At 38.9% G+C, this 23,621-nt stretch overlaps 1 protein-coding gene and 1 pseudogene across 6 annotated transcripts in view; one reads left to right on the top strand and one right to left on the bottom strand.

Annotated features, from left to right (window-relative positions):
- Window positions 1-4,667: 4,667 nt before the first annotated feature.
- LOC142859208 (large ribosomal subunit protein uL10 pseudogene) lies at window positions 4,668-23,045 on the bottom strand (annotated as a pseudogene).
- Ptpn4 (protein tyrosine phosphatase non-receptor type 4) overlaps window positions 4,774-23,621 on the top strand; it is a 194,103-nt gene continuing 175,255 nt past the window's right edge. For 4 of the 6 annotated variants that reach the window (XM_075987728.1, XM_075987727.1, XM_075987731.1 and 1 more), the window contains exon 1: window positions 4,924-5,046. The gene's annotated coding sequence lies outside the window, so the exon portion shown is untranslated. Of the gene's footprint in view, window positions 5,047-23,621 lie in introns of all 6 variants that reach the window. The other 2 variants (XM_075987730.1, XM_075987726.1) reach the window with 2 other exon arrangements.

Raw genomic sequence — 23,621 nt, 5'->3', positions numbered from 1 at the left:
GCAAAACCTTCATCACTGAGCTTTGTAAGTGCTTTTATTACATCTATTTTGTGTGGGGTGTAACTTTGTGCCACAGCATGGATGTCAAGGTAAGGGGGACAGGTTGTGGGTGTATGTTTTCTCCTTCTATCATGTGGGTTCTAGGATAGATCTAGCATCATCAGGCCTGTTGGCAAGCACTTTTACCCACAAAACCATATCAGCCCTCTTTTTTGTTTGTTTGTTTGTTATTTTGTTTTAATTCTGAGATATGGTTTCACTAAGTTTCTCAACCTGGCCATGGATTTACTTGAATCTGTAATCCAGAGTCAGGTTGCTCATTTATTTCAAGGGAGTCCTTCCCAGTCACTCACGGTAGGGGAGCTTATGAGTCAGCTGTAAACGGTCAAAGCCTCTCCTGCTTTCTATAGCATGGAGTCAAGGCCAAGGCCCAGGTGGTTGGGCTGGACTGTGCGGGATAGAGCAAATGCCTGTTCCCTAGCTACCAGGGTCAGAAGTCCTGCCATCAGCACCAAGTGTAAAAAGCCCAGTCATTCTTGCCTGCCAACCACCTTCAAGTGTGGACAGAGCTCTTGCTCTTAACCTCTCAAAGCACAGCCAAGGACAGACTGCAGACACAGGAAAATGTCACAGTCAGGAGCAGTGGCTGCCAATATCCAGGAATGTTTGCCAGTTCTGAGTTGAAAAGGAGAAGTCTGTTAACTCCCAACTGTTAACTTATTTAAGTTTCTTAGGTGTATTAGATTAGGTATAAAACTTTATTCACAAGGTTCCAACATCTGTAAATTGTAAGCAATATACAAATTGAAACAAAAATGTAAAAATCAATTAGTATTATGTATGTAACACGATAGATAATGTTTTCCTGAAATTATATTTTCTCATGGGATGAGAGTGTGAAGCTCACTGCCATGATTATACCTAGGGTCAGATGTAAAGGCAAGTGTGCGGTGTTTGGTTGCAAGGTTAGCAGTAGATGGCTCAGAACAGGCATTGAAATATATTGTTTAAAGAATATGATTTAAATAAATTGTTTTAAAGGATATGACTTAAAGAAGAGAAAAATGTATTTTTTTTTTTTGTTTTAAGAATTTGCAAGTATAGGAGCATTTTATCTGCCAAGTTCATAATATAGGACCCTGTAGTTTCTGATCTCACCCTGAAAACAGTGAATTAAAGCCTGATTTTTACAAAGAATTTTTGTATTTTATTTTTTTTAAATATTTATTTATTTATTTAGTATACAATGTTCTGTCTGTATGCCTACAGGCCAGAAGAGGGCGCCAGACCTCATTACAGATGGTTGTGAGCCACCATGTGGTTGCTGGGAATTGAACTCAGGACCTTTGGAAGAGCAAACAATGCTCTTAACCACTGAGCCATCTCTCCAGCCCCCAATTTTTGTATTTTAGAATGTGTTGTGTGTGCATGTTTGTGCACACGTTCTGTGATCGGTCTGTGGATGTCAGGTGACAACATACAGGAGTCAGTTCTTTCCTTTCACCATGAGGGTTCCTGGGACTGAACTCAGGTCATTAAGTTTGGTAGCAAGTGTCTTTATCTGTTGAGGCATCTTGCCAGCCTAGAATATGCATTTTTAAGAAGATGTCCAAGTGATGGATATACAGATTAAAATTTGAGAAACATGAACTTATCTCCCAACTTATTCTTCATTGATTAAATATGAAGATGGGGGTATAGTTTAAAGATTTTTTTCTTTTTCTTTTTTTTAATTTGAACAGGGTCTTGTGTATCCCTAGCCTCAAACACATTATGTAGTTGAGAATCACCTTGAGTTTCTGATCCTCCTGCTTCCATCTCTTGACTGTTGGAATTTCACACACGGATTGTCATGTGGGTTTTTCTTTGCTTGTTTGTTTGTTTGTTTTGGGCTCAAATCCAGAGTTTCACGAATGTAAGGCAAGCATTGCTGAGCTACACGGCCTGTAAAGACACTTTATCCTTCTCTTCTTTTACATCTCTTTGAAATCACTTGCTCCCTCTTTTTCAGGGATGCAGGAAGGTAGGTTTAAGATGAACTCAGAGTTCTCTAGGAATGATAGTAAGTATTGATAACTTCAAAGGGCCCATCTTGGTGACTTCCACTAGGGAGGCTCCATTCGGGAAGTTCCTCTGTTTATGGGAAATATCCAGAGTAGGCAAGCATATCGAGACAGAGACTAGATTACAGCCCGGTAAAAGTTTGTGGAGGAGAAACTAGAGAATGAGCAGGAGGCGTGGGATATCTTGTGGGGGTTAGTGATAATTAGTAGTGATAGTTTTGAGGTAGAGTCAGTGGTGATGGTAGCACACCTGGGAATGGCTAACAAGCCTGCCTGTTTATGTGTGCTCTGGGGAATCGGAACGCAGGTCCTTCTGCTTCCACAGCAAGCATTTTACTCCCTGAATTATCTTTCCAGTCCCTATTTCAGGCATTTTCTTGAAACCCTGCCCACCTTTTGTTTTTCGCACTGACTTTTATTTTTACTGTCAGGTAGTGTCCTCAGGCATTCTGAGAGCTACAGAGGTGACTAAGAGGCTTTTGCCTTGGGTGGTAGCCGTGAGCAGATCACTGAGGATCAGTGATACCCACACAGGGCTAAGGATTGTGCAGTAAAATGATGATTGTGAAAAGCGCCAAAGGGATGCTTAACCTAGAGCTATCTGTGTCACAGAAGGAGAAATGATTTCTTACAGTTTAAATCTGTTGAGCTGTCTTTGATTTTCTGTAGAAGGCTGAATGGATTTCAAAACGGAGAGCCAGAGGAAAGAATACATACTTAGGGAAGAATGAACAAGCAAAGGCTGGGACTGATACATCTCTCTGTCCAACCTGAATTCACAGACAAGGTCTTATATAACCCAGGCTGTCCCGGGACTTTCTGGGTAGCTAAGGATGCTCTTGAACTCCTGATCCTCTTGCCTCAGCCTCCCAAGTGTCCAAGTGTTCATCACCAGCTAGACAAGAAAAAGTAGGAGTGGATGAGAATAAGTGATAGACATTGCTGGTTTTTGAAGTTTTGCATACATTTTCCTGAGTTGTAAAATAATTTTGTTGGCATTGGAGAAAAGAAATTTTACAGCATGTGGGTGTTGGGTACTGGGGATGGAACCCAGGACCTGTGACCTGTGTACATCCTGGGCAAGTGCTCTTCCCTCAACTCCCTAAAGAAACAACTTCTTCTTCTTCTCCTTCCTCCTCTTCCTCCTCCTCCACTTCTTCTTCATTATTATTATTATTATTTTATTTTATTATTATTTTTCAAGATAGTCCTTCAGTGTGTAGCCTTGGCTGTCCTGGAACTTGCCTCGTAGATCAGGCTGGCCTCGAACTCACAGAGATCTATCTGCCTCTGGCTTCCCAGTGTTGGGTTTAAGGCATGTACCACCACCACCCAGAGGAACTTTTTTTTTTTTTTAAATAAAGATACTCTCTGGTGGGGTACAAAGGTTAAAATCAAGAACTAACAAGAAGCCTGGTCACAGAAAAGGGCATTGACACCCCTCCCCTTCAAAAGAGGCAAGGGCCTTAGAGATGGGTCAAAGGGTAAAGGAAAGGAATTTGCTGCCAAGTCTGAAGTCTTGGGTTCAATCCCTGGGACCCACATGGGATTAACAACTCTCAAACCTTGTCCTCTGACCTACACACATAGACAAATGCACATGTTTTAGGAATATACAAAATAAAGAAATGGAAGAAAGTTAAATAGAGGCAGAGGAAATACGGGGGTACTCCCAAACTCTCTTCTCCATCATTTCAGTTGAGGTCACCCAGGCCATAGGAATGTCCTATCTATCACCAGCAAATTTGTATTACCCAGAAAACACTAGAGTAACCCTGCTCAGAGCTCTGGCACGATAATACAAACTCTCATTCTTAAAACAAATGACAGGATTTGATTTTAAAAAGCAGTGTTCCTGGCACACAGAAAGCACCCATCCTTTGTTTCACCCGTGAACGCCTTTTGCTTAGGCATTGTTTTCGAGAGGAGGAAAAAATGATTGAAAACTGCACTTCAAAACCTGTACCCTCTGTTAGCACTAAGCTGGGACAACCTGGAGCCAAGAGATCGAATTTCCCCTCTTCGCGCTATCCCCGTCTTTTGTGTCCCTAGAGTCCGTAGGTACTCACGGGAAGAGGGAGGAGGGGCAGGGCTGACAGTCAAGGAACCAATCCCGGCCGGGCTATGGGGTGTGGACACGGAGCCACGCCCTCCTCTCCCTGCCCGCTAAGTCCCGCCTCCCTCGCACCTGCGATTGCCTGCGCTCCTAGGCTCCTAGGCAGGCGCCCGCCCCTCGGAGCCGGGTGGGAGGCGGGAAGGGGGCGGAGCAGGGGCGTGGCTTCACCTCTCGCGAGACCGCCTCCTGTTGCTGAGGCCGCCGTTCCGGCACTCTGACTGGCCGGCGGCCGCGCAGCCGCCATGTTCGGTTGCTATGCTGCGGCCTAGGAGACGGGGTGTGCTTGGGGGAGGAGGAGGAGGAGACGGAGGAGGCGGTGGAGGCGAGGGAGGAGGAGGAAGGAGAGGAGGAGAAGAGGGAGGAGGGTGACCGAGCTTCTCCTTTGCACTCTCACACAGAGCCGCCTCCCTGGAGTCACCCGCCGCCTCACGCCGCGCGCTTTCCTGCTCCGCGGACGCGACATTGTTCTTTAGGACTCCTGGGACCTGTCAGAAACCGGGGCTCCGGGACTTGAAAGCGACGTGACTTCGGCCCGCGGGCCGCGTGTTGGGGGGACCGCGGCACTTTGGGGGCGCGTGCGAAGGGATTAGCTCATCTCCCCGCGAGGTGCGAGCGCGCGCCTCCCCGCGCACGCCGGCCCCGCCGCAGCCCCGCAGGATGACGGGGTGCTGGCGGCCCGCGGCCGTGGCGCGGCCGCTGTGGCGGCGTCTGTTCGCGGGGCGCTGAGGGGTGAGCACCCCGACGCCGACCACGCGCCTCTTTCCCCCGGCTGTGCGTCCGGGGCCTCCTGGCTTTTTGTCTTTGCGTTTTCTTTCTTTTTTTTTTTTCTTTTTCTCCAGCCGAGAAGACGCGGCTGTGATAACGAAGGTAAGAGGGGCGCGTGGGGACGTTCTTCGTTTGGCCTTCTTGGGTCCCCTTTGCAGGTCGTGGGCGCGCACCTGAAGCTTGCGGAATCAGGTAGCCGGAGCTACCCGATCGACTCCCCCTTACTGGGTCCGGGTACTCGGATCTTTCTGGGGCTTATAGTTGAAATCTCTGCTAGGGATGAGTGCAAGGTATAAGGGATGGGATAGATGCGAGATGGAACGTTGCAGTGTTCCTGAACTCAAGGTAAGGCTGGTTTAGAATCTTCAGTATTCCATTTGTAGTATCCTTCTTTTTTCTAATTATTATTGTTACGTTAATTGACTCATATAAGCACTTTTCTTCCTTTCTTTTTTTTTTTTTTGCGTGCTGCATGAGCACAAGATCCCTCCCATTGAACTTGGAAGTCTCTTGTGACTCTGCTTGTACCTACTTGTTTTTAGGAATCTGTAGTTGGGCCCCCAAAAGTTGAGATGTAGAACAGATCTGAACTTAGATTTTCATGATGTTTTGGAACCTTCGCTGCCTTCATAACTCTCATATTCAAAGCGAGTCTGTAGTAAAGGACAGTCCAGTGTTTATGGCTTTTTGTAAACGTAAGCGCAGTGATCTTTGGCTTTCTGACTTTAAAATTGGTGCTTCAGTGGCAATGTTTGTTAATAGTTACTTACAGAAAAATGGAGCGTATGGATTGTTTTTAATGGACAGGAACGATTCTTACGAAACCTTAGTTACGTGAATTGTCCCAAGACAGAGACAATTAAGAGATTAAAGAGAAGCTGGATTTTTAGAAATTATTATTATTATTTTTTTAAAGAAAGTTGAGATGTAGTTAAATGCACGTCTAGATGCATTTGCTGTGGTTTCTTCAAAAATGAACAGTTTACAGTTTCACTGATAATGCATGTGGATGTTTCCCTGAAACTTAGACTAGAGACTATGTTTGGCCTTGCATCACAGAGTGACATCAGTGTGTACAAGGACGATGTGTGGGGTTTAAAAACTGCTTGTTCCAGGAGGACCTGTCATATCTGCTAGCTACTTTTGGAATGAGCAATTCAAGAAATATTGAGTGTGTGACCAGATCTTGGGTCCAGATGAAATAACACAGTTCATTGGTCACATGTAAAACATGGCTGTGGAGGAAAAACAAAAACAAAAAGCCAATGTGTCTGACTTTTAAAGATAGTTGAGCTAGAAAGGAGACTGGGCAGTAAATGCCACAACTTTTTGAAAATCCTGGGTTTGTGAATATCATTGTGTCAGAGGGAAAGCATGTTTTCCAAAAGGGGAGGAGGTTGTCTTAAACAATTATTCAGTGTGCTTAAGACTAAACTAGACTTCTTATTTAAGTCTCAAATTTGAGGATCACAAATTCAGTGTTCTTTTAAAGAAAAAAAGTTAATTTGAGAAGAAAAGCTTATGAGTTAATTTAGAACCATTTTTATTCCCACTCATAATCTGAGATCGATCATCTTGTGGACACCATCTTTTTTTTTTTTTTTTGCTGTTGTTGTCAGAATACATTTCTGCTCCAATTACCACAAAAGCTATTTTTGTGTCTCTTCAAATTTTCTATGGTATTTTTATCTTTGTTTTTATTTTGTGTTGACACCATTGTACATGGATGGCCCCATAATATTGTGATCTTGTCTGATTTATAAGATCAACATAGTCTGTGTGTATGTGTGTGTGTGTGTGTGTACATGATAATATTTTTTATTTACCTAATCTGCTTTAAACATATGCTAAAAAGACTTAAACACAAGGAAACATCACTGTTTTATAGTTTTTCTTAATATTGACTTGGTTAAAGTTTGTTAAGATAGAAAAATCACAGATTCCTCAAAAGTAGTAAGAGATGTGACTTATTTCAGCTTTCTGATATCTAACTTCTAGGTGATGGGGAAATTATGTTCTCTTGTTCTCTCCTCCTCCACTGTGTCCTAATTGAGTATCTTTAAAATATCCCTAGTAACGTTGTTGCTTTAAATTTATGACACTAATTTCTAATTTAGGCTAGGCATAACACCAGCATCTATTGAACACATTTGCTAAAAATACTTTCTGGGTTGGATGTACTTAGAATGCAGCCTCAGGAAAATTCTCTTGAACTGTTCTACTGTGACCAGTATAGATGTTATTATTTTTTAAATAAGAACTTTAATAAAAATTACAGAATCCTACAAATTAGTTTTTATCAGTTTAGGCTTAGGTGCCACCTTTTGATGTATAAAGTGAAACAGTAGTAAAATATGTGATAGCAATAGAAACTTCAGTTTTTAAGAAAACTTAATGTGAACTCTATTGACTCTATTGGTTTGTATACTTTGAAATGTTTTAATTTAATCCTTTGTACATAGAGTTGTAAATGACATACAGTTTGTATTGTTATTAATTTAGTACTTGTGGCTTTTTCTCGGCTCTGAAAGGAAGATCCATTGCTACCTTTTTGAGTAAATTATGTTTAAAGAACAAAATAGGAAATTGGGAATTTAAAGGAGACTCTTATTGAGAGTACTTCTTTTCTTCCCTGAGAGTTAGGTTGTTTAAAAAGTAAGAAATCCCTTTTGTTGTTTTGTTTTTTAAGACAGGGTTTTACTGTTGAAACAGCTCTGGCTGTCCTGGAACTCTCTTTTTAGACCAGACAGACCTCAAACTCAGATCTGCCTCTGCCTCCCAAGTGCTGGGACTAAAGGTGTGCACCAGCACTGCCTGGCAAAGAGCAAGAAATCTTAAAGAAAAAAATGTAGGAGTCTTGTTTGGTAGATGTTAAGGGTCTGTTTGAATTCTTCATATTAGGAATGTAAAATTGGTGAACTTGTTAGGAATGCAAGTTTATGTGACTTAATGTAGCTAAATATAAATTCTTGCTCATAAATGAAATTTGCTTATTGATAGAAATGTACTGGTTCATAACTGAGTTGAGTTTTGTTATTTTTCTGGGTTATTACATGTTACAAAGTTTTAAAATGATACAGTTCAGAGATGTTAAATTTGCTGGCTCAGTAGAAGTATTATGAAGCCTTAAAGATTGATTTAGCTTCTGGAAGTTGGGTTTTTGGGGGGTGGCGAGGGCAGTAAAATACTGCAGAGGAACATATTGTTGTATTTTCATAGAATGTTCAATCAGTGCGGATAGTGCAAAGAAGAAGTATATAACTATTCTTTCCCGGCATAGAACAGTTGTCTAGAAATTATGATTTATTTTATATTCTTTGAATGAGAACTCAGTATAGTCATATAAGATACAAGGGACACTTAATTATGTTCACAGTCATCTTTTATTTCATTATTCCCAAGTAGAAACATTGGAAGAGAGGTTACAAATTTTTGAAGAAATTGATAAGAACAGAATGGGCTGTCTTCAGAGGAAGGTATTCATTAGGGAGGCTCACTTACTTGTATCTTCTAATAGGTTGTTCTGTAGAGTAGTAGAAAGAGGAGGATCCTCAGGGAAGAATGTTAATATTTATTACCTGTTAAGTTCCAGGCAGTGTACATATAAAGAAGCTATTTTACTTGATCATCAAGTATATTTTGTGAGGTGTATATAAGGTCAGTCTTATGTCATCTGCTCCCCTCCACGTGGAATTCAAACCATACTTGGCTCTAAGCTTATTCTTTAGAGCAGTGCAGTCCAATTACATTTTCTGTAGTGGTGGAAATACTTTCCCCTCTTTCACAGATTTATTGAAGTATAATTGACAAATATGAGGGAACTATTTTTTTCCCTACCCTGTTAGATATGGTAGCCATTAACTATGTATAGGTTATAGAGCACTTGTAAGTATGACTCTGGTATATGTGAGAAACTGAGTTTGAACTTGGATTTAGTTTTAATTATTTTAAATTTCTCCCCAAATGTGGTTGCTGGTTATGCACTCTTGAGTAGCACAGTTTTTAGATCTTGCTTCCTAGAAAATCCAAGGTCTGGCATTTAGTCTTCCCAGGTTTAGTCATGACATCAAGGCTGCTTACTTAGTTCTTGAGCTTCAGCTTAGCCTGTCGAGAAATGAAGGGATTACCACTGAAAGATTGTTTTCAAGACCCCACCTTGCTTTAAAGTTCAGTAACTTCTTATAATGTACAATGGCATTTAATATTCACAAACATTTCTGAAGGGGTTCTCCTCTCCAGTTTGTTCATTGTTCATAAAGGAATTTATTTTTAAGAAGAATATAAAGTACACAGAGGATAAGGGGTTATTTTCTGCGCATACTCCCATACAAGGTTGTTTGGTGAGAGCATTGTGTGACCCAAAGCAGTACTTTATTTTTTGTATTTATTCCAGTGCAGATCCAAGGCAACGCTAGGTAAATTCTCTGCCACTGAACATTACATGTTGGAATAAAAACTGAATCTTTAAAGATCCAATTAATTTTTTTTAAGATTAGCAATTTTAAAAAATAGGTTGGCACTGGACTTATGAAGCCACAGGAAAGAAACAATCCTTGCCACCTTACCATGTAAGATATATAACTGTTCCTGGTACTTATCAAAGTAATTCTTAACCTGTTTGCTGGTCTTGAAGACTTTTCTCTCAATTTGATCTTGCTGACCCTGTTCCTTAGTCTTGCTTAAAGTAACATTGTGTTTCCCTTCACCCTTATCACCTCAGTTTGTATGTTCTTGATTCTTCAGTCCATATGCCTGCTCTTAAGTCTTCTCAGAACTCATCTTCTTGTTAGAAGACTACTGGTCATAATGACCTAGATTTCAGATCTGGCAGTAAGTACCTATAGGCTTATATATGATTGTTTGGATAAAGCTTTGTATTAATTAAGAATAAAAAAAGTTTGTATATGTGTGTGTTCACAGCTGTGTGCTAATCCATGCAGGGTCAGTTAGAAGCCAGAAGTCAACACTGGGATGTCTTCTTCAGTCCTTCCCCCCTTACTTTTACTCACTTTTTTAAAGACTGGGTTTCTCACTGGATCTGAATAGGAGTTTAGCAGTCTAAACTGGCTACCCAGTTAGCTTATTTTCACTGCTTAGTACTTGGGTTACTGGTGCATGCCACCATTTTTAGTCTTAGCTGTTGGGAATTCAAATTCAGCACCTTACCCACTGAGCCATCGCCCCAGACCCACTTCTTACTTTTTTTTTTTTTTTGGTAAGCTTTTATCTAATGAGAACATTTAAAACAAGGGTTGTTTCTTTGTATTGCTTCATGAGTTCATGCTAAGCCCTGTTTAGTAACTTGTTTTTTTTTTTAAAGAAAGTTTTAATTTAAAAAATTATTAACATTTACCCCAGTCACTATCTGAATTGATATTTTTGTTTCTTTCCAGGAAAGAACCCTCTCCACCATATGTGTGTGTTTAGTAAAGTTTTGTGATCAAGATGCAATTTTGAAAAGAATATATTGGAAACATTGTATAGTGGAGGCCTTTCAATATAGGAAAAAGATTACAGACTTTGGAGTCAGACAATGAGTTTAAAATCTGATGTTATAATTTGCCAAGCTGCATTCTACAATATAATTGGCAAATTATATGATCTTTAAGCCAGTTGATTTTTTGTTTGTTTGTTTGTTTTTGAGACAAGGCCTCATAGTGTAACTCAGACCTGAAACTTTTTATGTAGTCCAGGCTAGCCTTGAGCAAAAGCAATCCTTTTGTCTCTGGCTCCTGAGTGCTAGTGTGGCCTTGAATTGTAGTTGAGTACTAAGAATGAATATATGTATATACATTTGAAGCATCTAGGACTATGCTTTAAGTGGCAGTTGGCATAGCAAGTTTTTGTTTTATATTTTCGTGTTTGTGAACATAACTCAAATGATAAACATTCAGATGGCTTACTGTAACTAAATCATTTGCCTAATGTTAAACATTTTATTTATGTCCTCAGTCTAAAACTAGAGGGCTAGGATAATGGTTCAGGGTTATCTCACATATCTCTGTAAAAGTAGACTGTAGATGTTCTTATTTTGGAAAAATAATTGTACCTTCTTTTAATTATTGCAGTTTTGAAAATTTGTCTTGTTGGGGAACGATGAAGCAAATGTTCCTTTATGTGTTGATCAAACATATGAACCTCTAATATAATGGGAGTGATGTTATGTATAAATGTAAATGCAGTTTGATACTTTTCTTTGAGCTCCAGTTCTAGGCTGATCATACCTGTCCACATACACAATTCAGAGTGACAGTGTGCTAAGATCTGGGGGAAATAGGATTGGCATTTGGATAAGGATGAAGTGGAACTGATGAGGGTAGAACAGCATGTATGAAAGTCAGAAATATGAAAGGGTATGTAGTGTGTTTAAGGAAACACAAGTGTATGCCCATCTCTGAGTGGGCGTAGTTTTTTTTCCTATGTGGGTTCCTTCTGGTAGGAGAGGAAGCAAGGTCACATCACTTTCTTGTGCTTGGGCAAGTCAGTCATATCTGCCTGTAGAATGCAGCTTCCTGATGACCATATTACAACCTTTAGGATGGTTTCTTTCGACTTTATATCATCTCCTCCTTGTGTGGTGGGGTAGGGGGGAAATCATCTCCTTGGTTTATCCCAGTGTGGTAAATGATTGCTTTATTTATTGATATCAGACTGGGAAAAGTAAAGTTTTGAAAGTTCTAAATATTGGAACTTTTACTCACTTCACCTTGGCATCCCTGACATGTCATAAAAAAAATAAACATGAGGCTCTAAAGTCAGTATAAATTAAAAGTCAAGTCAAAATCTTTTTTTCTTTTTGAGGCAGGTTCTCACTGTTTGCTCAGTCTGATCTCAAACTCGTTGTAGTCCTCCTGCCTCAGCCTTATGGAGTGCCGAGGTTATAGGTTTGAGCTGCTGTGCCTCGCTCAAAAATCTCCTACTCTCCCTTCTCCATTCTCAGTCCCCTTGGTACTTACTTTAGTCATTGTTTTCTTTGTGTGTGAATGTATAAATGTGGTGAAATATCTTTTCATCTTCCTGCCTTGTAAATTGACATTAGCAATAGGTGGCTGTTACAGATATTTGGATAAGCAAATAAAATTAAGTATAAGTTTTAAAAGTTCCTGATTTTAGAGTTAATGGTACAAAGCTTTAGAAGGGTGTCGGGGAGACAAGACTGCTGTTACAGTGGTGCAGGTGAGGTATTATGATAGGAGCTAGAGATGAGGAAATAAAGAATGAGAATACAGTTAGACATGGAGGAAGTCAGTGCTAAGATTTATCCTCTGGCAACTCTCCTTTGGGAAGGGAGGGCCAAATACTTTTGAGTATATTTAGTGAACCAGCTATTTTGCTGGCACCATGATTATCATGAGTTCACAGTGAACTTTTGAAAATTAACACTTAGAAGTAATTTCACACCTAATTAAAATTCTTAGGGTATATATAAAGAACTGAAAGCCCTTTATTCTAAAATTACATTTTAACATTGAACTAGCTATATACTATCTGTGTATACAATATTAGCTTTACATCTTGTTAGTCTTGACTTAATAAAGTGGACTTAGTGATGTCCTTTCAGTTGTCCAGAGGTTCCTCTGGCATTGGAATTGATACTTTTTCTCTTCTGCTGCATCTGTTTTGTTGTTTTTAGAGACAGGGTTTCATGTAGCTCAGGCTGATTTGAGCTCTCTCTGTATAGCCAAGGACAAACTTATGTCTGTACTTCCCAAATGTTGGGAGTGCAGCATGTGCCACCATGCCAGATTTATGTGATGCTATGGATGGATTGTAGGGCTTTGTGTATGCTAGGTAAACACTCTACTGACCTAGTCATGTCTTCATATCAGTCCTCGTACAGTGCACCTAATTGGATTCTGAAGTTTTGGTGAAGCTACCAAACTCTTAGCTGACGCATTCTTATCATTAGTTCCACATTCTAATGATTGCACCATTTGTAACCTAATCAGACTTTCTGAACTACTTGACAGCAAGTTGTGAACAAAATGCCTAAATATTCTAACTATAGTTACCAAAACATGAACAGTCTCCTACAAAACTGCCTGATCAGGAAATGAGCCTTCGAACAACACTAACTTCAGATCCATAAATGCCAGTCACATTTTCCCAATAATCCTAATGGTATTTCTATTTCCTTTCTAGTCCAGGAGCCTATTTAGGATCATACATTGCATTTAATTGTCATGTCTCCTCACTCTCTTGCTTAAACATTTTTTTGGCCTTTATTTTGTATTTAGTATGTACTAGGACAATTATAAATAAGAGTGAAGACAACTTTTGGAAGTTGATCCTCTCTACCATGTGGGTTCTAAAGATTGTTAGGCTTGGTGGCAGGCATTTTTACCTGCTAAGTGGTCTTGCTAGTCCCTCTTTACTCTTCTTGAGTTTAGAACAATCCTTCAGTCTTTAATCACCTTGACAGTTTCAAATAGTACAGTCCTTTTATTCTGTAACATGTCTCATTAGTCAAATGCTCCCAATGCCTGCTCACATGTACACTGAAGACATTGTTGGCAGGAGTGCCTACCACAGAAAGATGTGCTATTCTTAGTACACCAACCACCCAGAGACACAGTAGTGGCCCATCACTGGTAATGTTTGACCTTGAACACTGTAAGCTCATGCTTGCCTAGTGTCTCTACTATATACATCATGTAAAGTAATCATTTTCACCTTTTATTTTGTCTTTTTTTCCTCCCGGTTCTCATATGTTTGAGTTTTGACACAAAACTCAAAGTCTTGTGCTTCCTAGGCAGATGATTTATCATTGAGCTAAATCTCTAACCCCTCTTTTCTTTTGTGATGCTGAGGATCAAGCCTAGAGCCTTTATACACACTAAGCCCCACTGCTCTTAGGTTGAAAGACACCCCAGATTATACCGATACTTCTCATCAGAGCTTAAATGTTATCACTTAGGTTTACTCTATCAGGTATTTTCTCATTCATACTCATTCATACAGATACATACTCATGGTTCTGTTCCTGTTTGGTGGTTTTTATTAGTTACTGTAATTTGAAATTTTATTTTACTGCTCAAACTGTCCCAGATTTTGTAGTGGAACCCTTTGAAGTTGACTTCTTTGTCTTCTGGATATGTCCCCATCATTGGTGTACTTCTTAGTAAATTCTAAATTCATTTATTTTTCTTTCTTTTTTTTTTAAAAAGATTTATTTATTATGTATACAATGTTCTGCCTGCATATATGCCTGCAGGCCAGAAGAGGGCACCAGATCTCATTATAGATGATTGTGATTCACTATGTGATTGCTGGGGATTGAATCAGGAACTCTGGAAGAGCAGCCAGTCTTAACCTCAGACCCATCTCTCCAGCTCTCATCTTTTATTTTTCTGTTTCAGCTGTGGGATCGTTCCTTTCTCCAAGGAATCCTGATTTCTTTCAGTAGAGGAGGTGTTTAAAAAACAAAACAGATACTTGATGTGTTTGTTTAAACCAGTAGTTTAGCACTCCAGAATTCTCTCCAGCCTTTTCCCTTTCCATGTTTATGTTATATTTTGTTAGTGTGGGGGAGGGCGTTAAACCCAAGGACTTAGGCATGCTAGGCAAGAACCACTGACCCATCTCCCATTCTGTATTTATGACTCTCTTCTCCAGGAGTAAAAAATTGGTTCTTACTGTGTTTTGGTGTAACTACTTATTTGCTCAGTCATGTTGTGTGTGCCACTCTTTCAACCCCAGACTAGTGTCTTTCCTGCTAGTTTCCCTTTCCTGCTACTTCTGAGGCTCATAGTTCATCAGGACATACTGTCAAAGTAGGGAAAAAACTTTCTATTTAATTATTTTTCTTTAATCATAACAAAAATTTGTAGAGAAGTGTTATACCCAGTTGTCAAGGAGAATGATAGTAAAATTCAGAAAAACATGTTGTTGACAGAGGTTTCTGTCCCACCTGGTCCTGCAGTCATTCAGTCCCAAAGAAATGTACAAAGGTTTACATTAATTATAAACTGGTTGGCCTAGTTGCTTAGGCTTCTTATTAACTCTTTCTTACATCTTACATTAACCCATAATTCTTGTCTGTATTAGCCATGTGGCTTGGTACTTTTATCAGTGGGGCATTCTCATCTTGCTTCCTCTATGGCTGGGTTACAACTATAAAGGGTGGACAGCTCTGAAAAATAACACCCAAAACTGACCTCTGACCTCTACATTAATGTGCGTACATCTGCACATCCTCTTGTGTACCAGGACACACACACTCCTCCCTAACAGACACATAAACATATAAATTAATACATTTTAAAGACATATGCCTTTTGGTCTATAAGTATAAATAGCAAGACAGAATTTTCAGATTCATATTTGTTGCTACTGAAGCATCTTTGTACTCCTATGCTGCGATACCCTGGCTATCTACCTAAGTGTGATTTGGAAGCTAATGGAGTTAAAGTTGCTTAGGCTTTATAGCTCATTGATGAAAATTTTGTCCATTTATTCATAAAGAAGGTGATCCTTGTGGTCCTAATCATGATCATTGACAGATTAAGTGTCCTTAGATGGGAAGAAGAGAACTGAATGAATATAAGAATATCTGTTTATAAGGTAAAAGGTAAAGTAGAGAATTTTGGGAAAGTATCAAATGCTGCTAAGTTAAAGATTAAGCAGGAAGTGCTGTGATTTTGACTATTGGAAAGTTATTGGTGACCTTAACTAATTGGTTTTCAAGTGTATTTTGGCAAGCCAACTGTTTGAAATATAGATTATTAAGTTCTTTGGGTTTCATCTCAGACTTTATAGATTTTTCAGAATAGGTGGGAATGTGGAGGGTGTACCATAGCAGAGGAAATCTTTTGAGATGCTGCTAAAGTTATTCTGCTTTATCCTTATTTGAGACCTCTATTGCTCTAGCAGAAGAGTCATAGAGCAGGGCTTTGTTAAGAAACACAATTGAGGAAAGTAGGCATCATAAATATAAATCAGACAGTCTTCAAGAATTTTGAGAAGGACTGTTTGGATCAGAAGATTAAGAGACAGCACCAAGAAAAGAATCAGTTTTTAAGGTTGTAGATGTCTTAATATTTGTTAGTCTCAAGGGAAAGAAGGCAGGTGCAGAACCATACAACAATATCTACTACCTGAAACTGCTCTTGGGTTAATTTGGGTAGATAGGTCTCTGGTGTTGTGGGAATTTTGATCTTACTGTGACACTCTGAAACTGTTAAATAAAGTTTACTGTAAATCAGGGAGCAGAGCCTAGCGACTAGCTGACCTTGCTTTTGACTGGAGACCTAGTAAGAAATGTTCTCTTCACTTGTTCCCAAACCAAAAAGTGCTAAACTCAAGTCCCCATCCTTTCCTTTCTGTGCCTCTTCTCTATCCAAATTCTCTATGGCCTATTTGGAGGTCTAGTCTCTAGCCCCGCCCCCTGATTCAAGGTAAACTTTATTTAAAAGTTTCAGGTATCACAGGATGATCAAATTTCCTGCAACAATCTGGGATGGCTCCCTGCTCCCATTTCAGATGATTGTCATCTTAGTGAGTCTTTAGAGTAATACAAACATAATTTGTTAACTTCCCTTTTCTTCTTTTATTTTTGTATTTTGGGACAGCACTCTCCTGGAACTTGTTCTGTATACAGGCTGGCCTCAAGCTCAGAGTTCTGTCTGCCTCTGCCTCCTGAGTTCTGGAATTAAAGGTGTGTGCCACCATGCTTGGCACTTTTCATTCCTGTTCATTCTTAAGAAGCTTATATTGTCTTTCTTTAGATAAATTTGAAATCAGTTGTACAACTATAAGTGATATAGACCAGCTATTGTTAGTTATATGCAAATAGTATAGTCAAAATATGTAGTTAAGTCACAGTTTCTAACTATCAATATATATCATTTGAACCCTCTGACTTCTCAGTTTATTTTATCCATTATTTTCAGACAGATGTTTTATTTCTCAGGCTGGCCTGGAATTTTCTATATAGTCTAGCCTAACCCATGACTGCAATTGTCCTGCCTCATCTCCCTGTAACTAAGTTCTGGGATTATAGGCATGCCTTGCTTGATTATTTTCAGAATCTTGTTTCCTTTATTGAATCAGTAATGTGGCTACTTGGTTCAGATTTCAAAATAATATAAAAAGGTCTATGTAGAGAAGTTTGAACACCTTTGCTGCCTTCTGTACTCTTTATAGGTAGCCTCCTTTCCTTTTTGAACAGTATTAATACAATTTAAAAAAAGGATAGGTTATTTTTTATTTGTTTGTGCATGTAGAAACTAGCTTACCATACTGATGATGTTTTGTATTATATTTTTTTCTGCACAAAATACACCTTGAAGATTATGACTTTAATGTAGGAAGGAGGCTGCTAGTTTGTTCCCAGCCATTTATTCCCAAAATAATCACACAGAAACTGTATTAATTAAATCACTGCTTGGTCCATTAGCTCTAGCTTCTTATTGGCTAACTCTTACATATTAATTTAACCCATTTCTATTAATCTGTGTATTGCCACGTGGCTGTGACTTATTGGCTAAAGTTCCTACTGTCTGTCTCCAGCAGCTCCATGGCTTTTCTCTGACTCTGCCCTTCTTTCTCCCAGCATTCACTTTAGTTTTTCTTCCTGGTTCTGTTCTGCCCTTGCCGTTAGGCTCAAAGCGGTTCTTTATTCATTAACTACTAAAAGTAACACACAGACACAAGGACTTCCCACACCACTTTAATGTGTAGAAACTTCCTTTCTCTGTCCTTTCCAACAGAGTGGCATTCTTTATTGTGTAAATATAAAATGAAGGTAACTAATTCTGATTAGTAAAACTTTTTAGGATTTTGGTTCTTTAACTTGAGTAACTGATTATTTTTATCCCCCTTTCTATATGAACTAGTGTTCCCATAAACATTCTGCACTAATGATGTAACTATATCTTTCTATACCTCAAATCCTCTAATGCTCACTTAAACTAGCCTTTCAGACTTTGTGGCCCAGCCAAAGGCTTCTTCCACATTTCCATAGCCACAGTGAAAATTGGGTGTGCATGTAGAAGTCAGAGGACAACTTGGTGTTGAGTTGATTCCCTTCTTCACAATGTGGATCCTGGGGGTTGAATTTAGGTGCTCAAGCTTTGTGGTAAGTGCCTCTATCTACTCAACTATCTCATCAGCCCAGCTTGTAAGCGCATCTTTCGTTTATTTGTTTGTTTTCAATATATATAACACATTTCTCCTTACACTTTTTTGAGTTTTCATCAGTATATTTTGTCCAAGTTATGTAGTCATGAGTTGAGCATAGTGTGGTGACAGACTGTGATAGGTGAGGCAAGTCTGATTACCTATTTTTTTATTATCTGTGTGAATTGTAAGAAAGAAGGCTTTAATAAGTTTTTAAACATCTCCCCCCCCCCTTTTCTTTGGAGATGGGATTTCTCTGTGTAGCCCAGCTGTCCTGGAACTATCTCTGTAGACTAGGCTTCTTCTGCCTCTTGAGTGCTGGGATTAAAAGTGTGCACCACCATCATCTGGCAAAATAACTTTAACTTCTAAATTTTCTTTGTTTTGTTGCAGCACTGGGGATTGAACTCAGGACGTTGCCTTTGCTAGGCAGGTGTTCTAGAACTAAACTACTTCCTTAGCCTCTTTAATTCTTGAAAAAAAAATCAAAAAAGGAATAATATTTGATGACTTGTGAAAATTATATGAATTCCAAACTTAAATATCAGTAAAATTTTATGGAACACAACCAAGCTGATTTGTTTTTGTTATTTGTAGCTGATTTTATGTTATAATGTTGTTCCAATAGAGATCACCTTACTTTTAAAACCTCAGTTTTTAAAAATTTAAGATCATTTTTAAAATTATCTTAACCACTGAGCCATCTCTCCAGCCCCTTCCTTGCAGAAATGTTTTATCAGTTCTGGTCAGGAATATGTTTATCGGTTACTAGGATTGTTTTATCCCCTTTGCTGTGGTCGTATTACCAATTATGTGGTTAGACTTATTTACTTAGTCAATTTTAGATAGGTTAGAATTTTAAACAATTAGGAGTTAGAAATTATTTAATTTTAGAACTAGAAGGCTATGCAGAGATCTTGTAGTCTTGCAGTTAGTTCTTGTAGTCCTGTACTGTCCAGTGGATAAACATTAACCAGAAGTGACAACTTTAATTTAAAAAACATTTGAAGCTGAAGGTAATTGTTTCAGTGCTGGAGCCCTTCCTCAGTACTCATTAAAGCTAATTCTTAAGCCATATGAGCCACATTTTTAAGTGTTTAGTCATATATGGCATGGTTACATAGAGGACAATAAGATTACAGATCACAAAACATTCTATTACTTTAACAGAGGAGGAAATCATAGTTCAGAAAAATGGGAATGGCTGCCTCTAGGAAGCTGTGGGTGTTAAAATTTAGAGTATTATCTTAGTGGCTTTTCAAGCAGTCCAAGTGTTGGTGTTGTTACTAAAAAGTAGTGACCTTTACCTTTGCTTTGAAAACCTCTTCTTACATAGTAACTTCAGAATATTCATTTCCAGAGTTAATAATTAATGTAATGAAAACCCTGTTTTTGTTGCCTTGCTCATTCATTTGCATCTATTCATTTTTGTATCAAAAAACATTTTTTCTGTTTTACAGTGACTTAGGAAGTCAATTTAGAAATTTTTTGTTCTTTTTATTGTTGTTTTTCTTTTGAGAGATCAAGTGGGGGAAAAGCTAAGTTATATAAAACAGCAAAACTCTATTCCTCTTCCTCTCCCCAACACATAGGAACAGTGAGTTCTTATCCTGGATCTTAGGGTTTTTTTGTTTTGTTTTTTTTTTTTTGAGACAGGTTCTCACTGTGAAACCCTGGCTGAGCTACAGCACTCTAGGCTAGCCTTGAACTCAGAAGTCTACCTGCTTCTGCGCTCCAAGTGCTAGAATTTTTTTTTTTTTTGGTTTTTCGAGACAGGGTTTCTCTGTGGCTTTTGAGCTTGTCCTGGAACTAGCTCTGTAGACCAGGCTGGTCTCGAACTCACAGAGATCCGCCTGCCTCTGCCTCCGGAGTGCTGGGATTAAAGGCGTGCGCCACCATCGCCCGGCTCCAAGTGCTAGAATTAAAGTTGTGTGCTACCACATTTAGACTAACCTCTTAATATGTGACTTCATTCTATTTTTAGTTTTCTAATATTGTTGAGGTAGATTATATAATGGATCAAACTGAAGTTTTGGAAACCAGTGCTGTCTCTTTTTCAATTGATTGATACTCTTCTATGGTGACAGAAAAACCTAATAAGAATTATTTTAGTTTGAATAAGAGAAGTCTTTAAGATATGGTGGAAAAGGTGTCTTTGTGATTAAGTAGCTCTGTTTTCAAGTGCTTTCTCCTAATTTTGCTTGTATAATCTTGGGCTAGTCACCTAATCTTTCTAGCTATCATGCAAAGTATATGCTTGAGAGCTGTGCACAAGTTAACACACACATTCGCTCTCACACACAGGCAAAACAACAATAACAACAGAAAAAAACCCTCAGTGTTTTAACTAAGTTTATAGTTTTTGTTTTGTTTTTCACATTTGTGTGTGCAGTTACTTTTTAAAAGAGCTCTCAGGAGAGCCATGGTCTGGAGCAAACTGCTGCAGCCAAGGGGATGTTCTTTCTGAGACTTGCTGCCAGCCTAATGAACGCTAGCAAGAATAGCACTTTAGACCAGTGTGAGGTCCATAGTGGGTTGCAGGCCTTGGTAGAATAGTATGCATAGGGATTCCTAAGTAACCCTCAGGCCACATGAACTTACAGATCCATATGCTATCTGGATGATGTCTGTACCTTCATTCATAGCTACACTTGGACAGGTGTGTCTGTGGGCCGCAAGTTAGACATCTTTGCATCTTCAAAGAGATTGAAACAGTGGACTATCACTGTTTTAAGAATTAAGTTATGGGAGGGGAGAGGCAGGGAAGGGAGCAGAGAAAAATGTAGAGCTCAATAAAAATCAATAAAAAATTGATAAATTAAAACAAACAAACAAAAAGAATGAAGTGATTGACATGAACTATTCTAGTTTTTATTGGTACCTAATAAGCTTTGCCAACACTTAGTGGCATGAAGCAATCACCATTTTATTATTTATAGGTTCTATGTGTGAGAAATTCTAATGTAATAGGGCCTAGGAGTGATTTCTGTTTTCTACAATACAATATATGCTTACTGGGCTGGGAATGTCTGGGAGTCAGAATGTTTGAGGGCTGGAGAATCCTTTTCCAGACATCCTTCCTTTCTCATATGTCGAATGACTCAAGTATAAGCTCAGCCAAGGCTGTAGATTGGAGCCCTTATTTATAAACACCCCATTGTGACTGAGGAGGGGGACATTCCAGCTGAGTTTCAAGAGAAGTGTTCTGAGAGTGAGTATTCTAAGAAAATCAGATAGAAGATAGATAAAATTGCTGATGGTCCTAAAATTCATAAGGCATTTTTTTCAATATTAGCAATTAAATATCCTTCTACATACTAGGCAAGCTTTATCCTTAACCCCTCCAAATTGTTTTCTGAAGTACTTCCTACTGCCTTAGTTAATATATGAGCTATAGTAGATGCCATGCTTTGAATAATTCCTGGACCACAGAATACTTAATTGATTAAACAAATTAATCTTTTGGGTCTGATAGATTGATTTTAGCCTCAAATGTCTAGCATGTTAGATTTTATATTTTCTAGCAATGTAACATTGCCAGAGTTATGCCTCCTCTGTTACCCTCTTTCTTCATCTTTAGAAATAAAGTTAATATCTCTATATGTACCATTTATAAAAATAGGTTGACAGTATATGCATATCCATGATATTGTATATTTTCCACCTCTGGTTTTAAAGCTCAGTAGATGTAAGTAGAAGAAACTACTTGTGTTAAAGACTCGTATTTGATCTTAATTTAAATGTTTATTTATTTATTCGAGACAGTCTGTCATGTAGCTCAGGCTGGCCTTCAGCTGGCTTTGTAGTTCTAGATGACCCAGCATTTCTGATTCTCCTTCCTCTACCTCCAGACTATCATGCCCAGCTCATAGTTTAGGTGCTGAAGTTTTAAAGGTAACATGCTGCCCCCTAGGGACAGTGTACTATTCAGTCAATTTCTGTTCTTTTGCCTGCAGCATAAACTTGTATTTGGAATTAGTGTGAGATGTTAAGCAACATTACATTTTATTTTGCCTGCTTTGATTTTCTTTCCCTCACTTTCTTTTTAAAGAGAAGTAAAACTATGTTTCCATGTTTCTTAAATTGAGCTGGCCAAGTTGATTGCTCTGAGCAGATTAGTTGGAGACCAAATCCTATATCTTCATCTAATTCCTCTGACTCTTGGCTTCAGCCTTGTCTGGTACTGCAGCAACAGCAGCAGCAGTAGTGGTAGTGGCAGGCAGCCACAGGAACAGCAGCTGTAAATGCAGATGGATCATCCAAGAAGGGCTTGACCTTTTCAGCAACTGGGAAGATGTATTCAGTCTTGACATGGAGTGTGGCACTGAGGACACAGTCAGGTAACCTATCTGCAGACAAGTACTGGCAACATTTTGGACATCTTCTAGAAAGCAAGAGTGCAGAGTTTGTTTTCTGATGTTAAGCACTTCAGGGCATAAATGTTGCCATTGCCAAACACCGGTTGGATGATCAGCCCAAAGGAAAAGGGGAGATCTGTTCAGCTTGTTCAGGAGTATGACTTCACTAGCTCCTACTTTGTCTCCAGTGTTTTTCAGCTGTACATCATGCAGAATTTCAGTAGTGATTTTAGTGGTGATACCTAAAGCCTGGAAGGGAAGAAAGAGGTGTTCTCAGGTCCCAGACTAGTGTTCTGGGTTGGTACAGTTCCCTTACACAGTTAATGGCACCAGCATAGGTGGCAACCCTTCACCTTATTGGCCAGCAGCATATCCCTAATCTCAGTGACGTCCTCAAAGCCCACATTTTTCCATATATGAGGCAACAGTTTCTTCAGAGCTGGATTGTTTTCCAAATGCCCCTGAATGGCCTTGTGAATCATGGTGTTCTTGCTCATTAGCACCACAGCCTTCCCTCACAGAGACATGTGGATCTGCTGCCCAAATGAAGCATTTTAGGCAATCACCCAAAAGTTGAATGATTTTAAAAGTGGATTTCCAGTCTACCATCTCTTCCCTGGGCATCACAGTGGTGCATCAGGGATTGCCACATAGGGATGTCACCTTAAAGAGGACACCTGTTGAGTGTCCTCCCTCCCTTTTTAAAATTACTCTTCTACTGGAATGTTCTTGAGTAAATCTAGAGTTCCCCGCTCTCCAAATTAACTTGGTGGTTTTATATTTTTATTAACGTTCTTTTTGAAATTTTGCCAGCTTGGAAATTTCTTTTTTTTAAAAGAGTAAGAACTCCAACTAAGTATTCATTTAGAATAAAAGATTAGGTCATAAATAATGATAGCTAAATTCTATTAAAAATATTGTAACACTTTTAACTACAAAAACTTAGATCATTTCTTCATATTGTTGATATTTAAAAAGTTATTCTTCATTGTGCCAAAATACATGTAGTATTTACTGTCTAAATAATTTTTAAGGGCACAGTTTTGTGATAGCATGTGCTTGTTTTGTTGTGGAATCATCACTACCTCCCATCTCATTTTTTTTATTTTTAAAGACATAGCAGGTAATTTCTATTCCTCTTTTTGTTTTTGATTGTAGTACTTTATATAAATCAGTTCTCAACATGTGGTCATGACCCCT

This window comes from Microtus pennsylvanicus, chromosome 10, assembly GCF_037038515.1.
Source record: "Microtus pennsylvanicus isolate mMicPen1 chromosome 10, mMicPen1.hap1, whole genome shotgun sequence".
NCBI lineage: Eukaryota > Metazoa > Chordata > Mammalia > Rodentia > Cricetidae > Microtus > Microtus pennsylvanicus.
The sequence above is the reverse complement of the archived record's forward strand: the minus strand, read 5'-3'. Positions and strand labels throughout refer to the sequence as shown.